General features: G+C 45.5%; 1 pseudogene; it reads left to right on the top strand.

The window, feature by feature from the left end:
- Positions 1–3,048: 3,048 nt before the first annotated feature.
- LOC147378613 (uncharacterized) lies at positions 3,049–7,235 on the top strand (annotated as a pseudogene).
- Positions 7,236–7,540: the final 305 nt, after the last annotated feature.

Genomic DNA, 7,540 nt, shown 5'->3' with positions numbered 1-7,540 from the left:
CACATATATACCTGTGACTGATTCATATTGACGTATGGCAAAAACCATCACAATATTATAAAGCAATTATCCCCTAATTAAAATAATTTTTTTTAAAAGGAAGAGCACTTATAAACCACAAAACTTTCTTCTCTACCAGGCTCAGAATCTGCCAGCAGCACCTTAATTTTTTAACTCCGTTGAGCACTGAGGCTGCACCTTCTACCAATCACTGACCTAGGTACTAAGGATATTTCTGCGAGCAAGAGAGACAAGGTTCACAGTCCTCCATCCCACCTGCCCCCAAGAGAGCTCTCCCAGGTCGATGTTATTCTCCTGTGAGAGTCATCCTTCCCTAAGCAACACCCCCAGCCCCAGTTCTCTCTCCCACGACATCTCTTTCTATTCCTATTAACTAATTATCCTATCCCTCTTTTCCCCTGCAGCACTTGTAGGCTGTTTCCTATCATTTTATTTATTTGTGTGTTTATGTATTTATTTATTGGTTTTGTTTTGACCTCACTGCCCAACATGGCATGTGGGGTCTTAGTTCCCTGACCAAGGGTTGAACCCACAACCTCTGCAGTGGAAGCAGAATCTTAACTACTGGACTGCCAGGGAAGTCCCCTGTTTCATGTAATTTCATGTTGCAAAATTCTCACAGATGTAAGCATCATACAGGGTTATGCCTTTGCCATATCCTCAAAACCCAGAATAGACATATGAAATAGTTCTTGATTTCAAGAGTCTATCAGAAAGGCAGGGCATGTGTGAGAAACTTGCTGAGGTAACAGAGCCCGTCATTGCCCCTCCACGTCACCTGCAGCCATGGACTGGTCAGTCCTACTGGGAGGATGGCACTAGCCAAGACAGACTGCTTCGAGGATTGTCCAAAGCCGACCCCAGGGGAAGCCACGCTCAAGGACATCTTCCTGCCGCCAGCAAAAGCAAGAGGAGTGTCTCCTAGCAACCAGATTCCAGTGGCTTCCTGTCCTCACAGCCTGCCCTGGGGGCTCACTGCTTTGTTGCCTTGAGGTTTGCATTTGGGCATTGCTGATCATCGCATTCACTCTCGACTGTGGAACTATAGGAATAAGATCTGATCTGCCGGCTAGCTGACTAATCTAGAGCTGAGAACCATCTCATTCATAAGATGCTTTCAGCAATCACATAATTTTCAGGGAACAGAATGTGTGCTCTTAGCTTAAAAAGGGCACATACATGTTTTTCAAGATTTTATTTATATCAGAGCAGTTAGTTTGAAAGCTACATAAGAAGGAAAAGTGTATATCCTTTCCATCAAATAATCAAAAAGTACTCAGACCTTTTCAAAAAAGATGCACCCTCATTCAAAACTGGTTATAGCAATAAACTTTAACATGGCAAATTCACAGATGCAGAAAGAAAGGCAAGTCAAATTTGAAGAAAATGACTCAAGGTCCTTAAAAGTTTTGATGGCTTAAAATTATATCTGCTGCCAAATGGCTGGCGTATCATTCATTCTTTCTTTTCAGAGATTTTCAGCTTCAGTTCTGTTGTCCATCGTGCTACGTTTTTATGTCAGTGGGGTTAAATTCAGCAACTGATGCTGCTTTTTTAGTTTTCTCTTGTTCTTATCAAATATTCAGCAAGGCACAATGTGGTACTCATCTATTTTTTAAAAAAATTTATTCAGACTTCATGGCAAAGAGCTCAAAATGAACTCTAAATACAGTCTATATTCCCAAAACTCTGCAAATGTGAGTTAATATTCTGATGACTTTTATCTTTCAAAAAGGAGAAGCCCAAGATAGCACGGTGAGTTGAGTGCTCAGAGGACTAGTCAACCCAGAACCTTGCCCAGCAGTGAATCCGGACTGGTGAGACTGCAAGCCTCTCCGTTAAGGCAGAGAGCTGGAGCTGTGTGAAGTCATGAGCCCCCTTGGAGGCACCTCGTTTCCTCCCCTTTCCCTCCCCTTCTCCCAGCATTAAAGTCACAAGTCAAAGTTGAATTCTAATTGTTTTGATGGTGGTAGAATCTCACCAACCCAAGACTGAGTTTTCTCTTCTCTTCTCAAGAAAAGTATACTGCTTATCAGCTTTCGTCTTTTCATCATCCACTTTTAAAATTTAGATTTGGATGTATTTATTACTAAGGAGGTGTTGACTATTCCTACAGTCTCTCTCTCTCTTGTGGGCTCTTTGATGACCTCTTTTGGGGTTCTGCACACGTGTTTAAAGGTGCCATCATGTAGTCATGTAGTTAAAGCAGATCACACCTGCACCACCTTTGCCTGCCCTTAAGTGACCTTGTATGTGGATCAAGGTTTTCCTTATTGTCTCAGTTTGTTCTTTACCCCCTGAAATGGTCAGGAAACCTGTCATGTGGCTTGGGAGAATGACTATCTTTAAAGTCCGTGAAGAACTCTTGGTGAAAAGGAAAAAGTGCTCTGCCACCCACTTGTCTGAATTCTGCTTTTTAAGTCTTTCATCACCCGCCAGAAGCCTGGCGGGCTATAGTCAATAGGGTTGCAGAGTCAGACACGCCTGAAGCAACTGAACACACACACACACACACACACACACACACACACACACACACGCAATGCCATTCACCTGTTGTTTTAATACTTAAGGTAAATTCATCTTAATCATGATTTTCCAACGGGGGGAAAAAGTAATCCTAACTTCTCCCTTGGCTTTTTTCAAACATCTGCTTATAGCCGTGGGAGGAACTGAGGTAGGCAAGGCCCTGGGAGGCAGGCCTGTGTCTCGCTCCCCTGAGTCTGGCAGGCATTCAAATCACTGTACAAGATGCTGATGACTCAAGACTTAACAGGTCTAGGTCCCAACCTTCATTATTTCCATTTTCATGATGGTTTACACTATAAATCATAAATGACCACATTGATTAGGAGCTCCATAAAACCAAACAGATTGGGAGGTAGTGTAGAACAGAAGTTGATTAACTGCATAAATTTTACATTCCCAGAGACCTGGGTTAAGCTTCCAGATCTGTCATTTACTAGCTGTGTGACCTTGGGAAAGTCACTTGACTTCTCTGAGCTACATATTTCTTACCTGTAAAAGATGAATTATGATAACTACCTATTTGAAGGCCAGTGTGAGGATGACATGAGATCATGTATCAAAGAGTTTAGCACAGTGTCTGTAACTACAGTTTATCGAATAACAAATGATGAGCAGGGTGCTTTGATATGTGTTCCCAAATTAGATTATCTTATTGGTTATCTGTTACTTCTCTACAAAGCACTGCACTGCATATGGGAACCCTTCTCCCCAAATCTGAGCTCCTCCTTTCCTCGGAAACTTTATACCTCAATTGCTAATTGAGATACTCTATACAAACCCAGCCAAAACTAAATGAGCAGTTAGACACAGCTTTTCCTGGAGTGCTGGCCATTCTCAGGGAGTCAAGCACACACCTGGTGCCGACACTGACTTAGTTACTGCCCCTGGGTCACACCTGAGCAGCCAGGGCAGCCCGTGAAATAAGAGCCGCACTCACCTGACAAATGTTCAGTGCCGTCTACTTTGCACCAGCACGTGCTAGGTAATGGATAGGTTAGTCTCCCTAGGGTTAAAGGATCTTTTATGTGTATTTCATATAAACTAACTCTTTTAACCCTTCAAAAACATTAGGAGGGAGGTACTCTCATTTTACAGATGAAGAAGCTAAACACGAGGAGGTTAGACAACCTGTCTAAGGCCACACACGGAGTACGCAACAGAGTGAAGTCAGACCCAAGCAGTGTGGTTCTAGGGCCTGTCCTCTGGCCCCCACACCTTCCTGCCTTCTCACAGCATGTGAGACTGCTTTCTGACACATTGGCCACATGAGGGGACCATTTCCTGCCTCTAGCTTGGTTCGTTTACTCCTCTTTTCAAAGATGGATTCCCTAGGTGAGAGGATTGGGGCTTGACTCTTTCAGCTTTGAACACTTCAGTAGGGTCGTAAAATCCCTGTGCACACTAGCTAGGCTCTCCACTGACCAAGACGTATGTCATCAGTTATCATATTTAAGGCAATCTCCCGCTCTTTTGAATAAGAATTACAAAACACACTTTGATGCATTCAAAATATCTATCTTAGCAGAGGTTTACTTCATAATCTAATAAAACATATTTCTAACTTGAAGGCTATTACAGTCTTTGAAATGTTATTTAAATTGTCCTAGACAGAAATTACTTATAAAATTGAACTGTCACTTTATAGCAGAATTAAAATTAATATGCTTTCCTGATTCCTGTACTTGCGCATAAATTCCCTTAAGTAAAATGCACTGAAATTTGGAGGGCTAAAATCTGAACCCTTTTCTCTGTCCAGTCTTATGTCTCTTGCAGTAAAAGGCAAAACATACGAATCATCAGTAACAACCAGGATGAAGGAAGAGTGTTTACTCCCAGCCTAAGATCACTTTCTTTGCAAGTTCTTCAGCTACATTAGAAAAATCATTTGAACAAGAGAAAAAAAGAAAAACCACCTCATGTCTGCAAATGGAAAACACTATAAAAAGACGAACATGGCCGCCCAGATGGTCTCAGGACATAAATTTTTCTTAAAGGATGACTGCTAGCCTTCAGTTGCTCTTTCTAGAACCCAGACCATCTTGTACACACAGTAGACAGACCAGGCACCAAGTTTTGCCCACAGTTAGCAAATGGCATCCAAAGAACAAAACTGCTCCCTTGAAGTTGAAATCAAAGAGCCCTGGTGAGCAGCCCCTGTATGCATCGGAACCCGAGAGCGCACACGTGTGTGTGGTAGAGGCGATCCGGGGAAAGAGGCACGCTTCCCAGGCGCTGTTTTAAACAATGACAGACTCCAAAATCCAAACATGATGTGTTTTGGAACATGCAACACACACGCGCACACACACACTTGTGAAAAATACTGCCAAAGCCCCTCAGAGCCAAAGTTTAGAAGAACACGTGCCCTGGATACAGCAACAGCAATTTCAAAATCACTCCATTTATGACTCCATGCCTCACACTTTGATCACTTTGGCACACCACTTAGGAAATAACAGAGCAAGAGAAATAGGAAGCTGAAGACAGAAAATGTAATTATAAAACAAAGCCACCCACCTTGCTTTTGGGGTCAGGAAGCACAATGGCCTTCTTTTGCAGCAAGAATGAACACCAGTGTGTTAAATGACTACAAGGATATTTAAAAGAAAAGGAAATGGTTCTTAAAAAAAAAAAAAAAAAGCTGCAGTATCTGTCCTCATAGCAAGTTTTATCCCCCCAAAACCAAAATAAAATAAAAGCAGCATACTGTGGTTCTTTTGCACAAGGCAGAAAGCAGAGTCCTCCAGTGACTATTCCCCTGTTTTGCGAAACAAAACAAAAAGCAACAGTAAAAGGTGCGGTTTGCCAGAAGGGGTGGGGGGAGAGTTCCTTCAAACACCTCGAGCCCTTCTGGGGCCCTCCCGTGCCTTCTCTCGGCATGGGCTGGAGAACTCCTACGAGCAACACCAGTGTCACCATCGGCTGCTTACATGCCACAAAAGTACACTTAGAAATGAGAAGAAATTGACTGACACGGATATGCTGGGCCAGCCTCATTGCCACTAGAACAGCCTTAAATGCCCACACAAGGAGAATAAAAAGAAAAGCACTATTGCAATAGAATAATTTTTTTTTTTTATTGAGACCGCGGAAAGTCACATGACCCTGCCTGTAGCCTTTTAGGAAAGCACCGAAATGGTACAGACAGACGCGGGGGCTGCCTCTTTCCTCCCGCCGCCTCTCAGCCCGTCTTGCCGCGTGTCCGCATTCTTCTGGGCGCATCTGTGGAGCTATTAAGTGGGATAATCCCTCTGGCCTTTGATACATTTCTGGACATGATTATTTCATTACTCGCAGTATATCAGTAGGATCATAATAAAAAGGACTTCTGACAACCTGCCAAGAGTTTTGTGGCCTTGTAAACACAAAAGTGCTCTAATAAAATTTTATTAAGTGTTAAAAAGTCATAAAAAGTGAAATAACATAAACTACAAAATTTACTGTCCTCAGCAAATGCTGAAAATATCGTCCACAGTAAAATTAAATTAGCATGTAATAGACACAGAAGCGGTGTGGAGTGGATTTAAAAGAGGATCCAGGGAAAATGACACTGTAACCCAATCTGGGTCACGGGGATTTAATTCGGATTCTTGTCCCTAAATGTGAATAAATGTGCTGATTACAGACAAGAGCTGCGGGGTTACTGGAGTCTCACACATTGTCAATACTTTGGAAGAAATAATATATTGCGGACTGTAATGAGCTCGGGGAGACGCGGCGAGCGTCGCGGGGACCGGGTGAGGCGCAGGGCGGCCACTAGGGTGCGCTGCGAGACCGGGAATCCCCGCCGGGCGCCCCCGCCGCCGCGCCGCCCTGAGCCGCAAGCAGGCAGCCCTCGCCCCCCTCGAACTCGAATTTACGGTTCTTTTTTTCCCCCCCCACTTTACCCTCTCTCCTGTGACATTTTCTCCAAATCGGAAAATGAAGTGTAAGCCGAGCTTTGCCACAGGCGGCCTTCGGTCTCCACTTTCAGACTCGAGGTCCGAGAGTGGGATGCGCTGTCCGCCGCGGGGCTAACCCCGGGGAACTGGGTGGGGCCCCCGGCGCCGCGGGCCGGGCTGGGCCTCTCGGTCGACCGAGGCCGAGCAGCGCGTGAGGCCCGCGTCCGGCTCCGCCCGGGGCGCGGGTGCGCTGGGAGCGGGGCAAGCGGTCGGCCTCGAGACGGGTTCAAGTGCATCCCCGGGGTTTGAGCCCGCGGCGGTGGGAGCGAGCTCTCCCTCGTGCAGCCCCCTCTCTGGAGTCCAGCGTGGCGCGCCGCCCCGGGGACCCCTCTCCCCGGCCCTCCCCGTCGGGCTGGCCGTCGGCCTGGGACAGGGACTCAGCCCCGGGCTCACGGCCACGGGCTCTCCAAGTCCAACGTGGAGACTCCGCACGGAAAAGAAGTCCGACTTCTCTCCACGCTGCTTCGAGTGGAATCTGGAATCAGCAGGAAATTGCTGGAGAACCCAGCCCGCGCCTTTGCAGTCAGCCCTCGGTCTGGTGAAGAGAAGCAGCTCCCACCAAAGTCTTGCCTCCCCCTCCCCCTGAAAGCCCCGCGCAGGTTTGTAAAGAGGGGTGCGAGATCTGCAAAGGATTTGTCTTCCAGGAAGAAAGATGACGGTGACGGCGCCCAATGAAAGATGGGTGCTTTTAAGCTAGAGGTAACCACGGGCCACGTTTCGTAGTCCAAAAAGATGCAAACGCTGCCATCTGAAGAGTCAGTATCAGGAGTGAATTACTTGTAAGTTGGCGAAACAGGAAGTAAATGGGCAGTGACACATATCGGGGCATCATTTTTTCTCAGGGTTGTTCAAGGTTTTCAGCTGCATTTAAGAATGAGTTGCCTTTTGCAAGGAAGTAAATACTTTTAAGTAAACCACTTGCTAAAGCCCAGAAGAGGTAAGTTAAAGTTACCGCCTAAGATCCTTTAGTTTCCTATCGAGGCTTGTGCGGGTTACGAGGAAGAGAATACCTTGTATTTTTAATTTTCTAGATGGCAAGAGCATTTGAT

This window comes from Bos grunniens, chromosome 2 (genome assembly GCF_055505025.1).
Source record: "Bos grunniens cultivar Pamir isolate PY7600 chromosome 2, Bosgru_T2T1.0, whole genome shotgun sequence".
Classification (NCBI taxonomy): Eukaryota; Metazoa; Chordata; class Mammalia; order Artiodactyla; family Bovidae; genus Bos; species Bos grunniens.
Note: the sequence above shows the minus strand (reverse complement) of the source record. Positions and strands in the feature narration are given on the sequence as shown.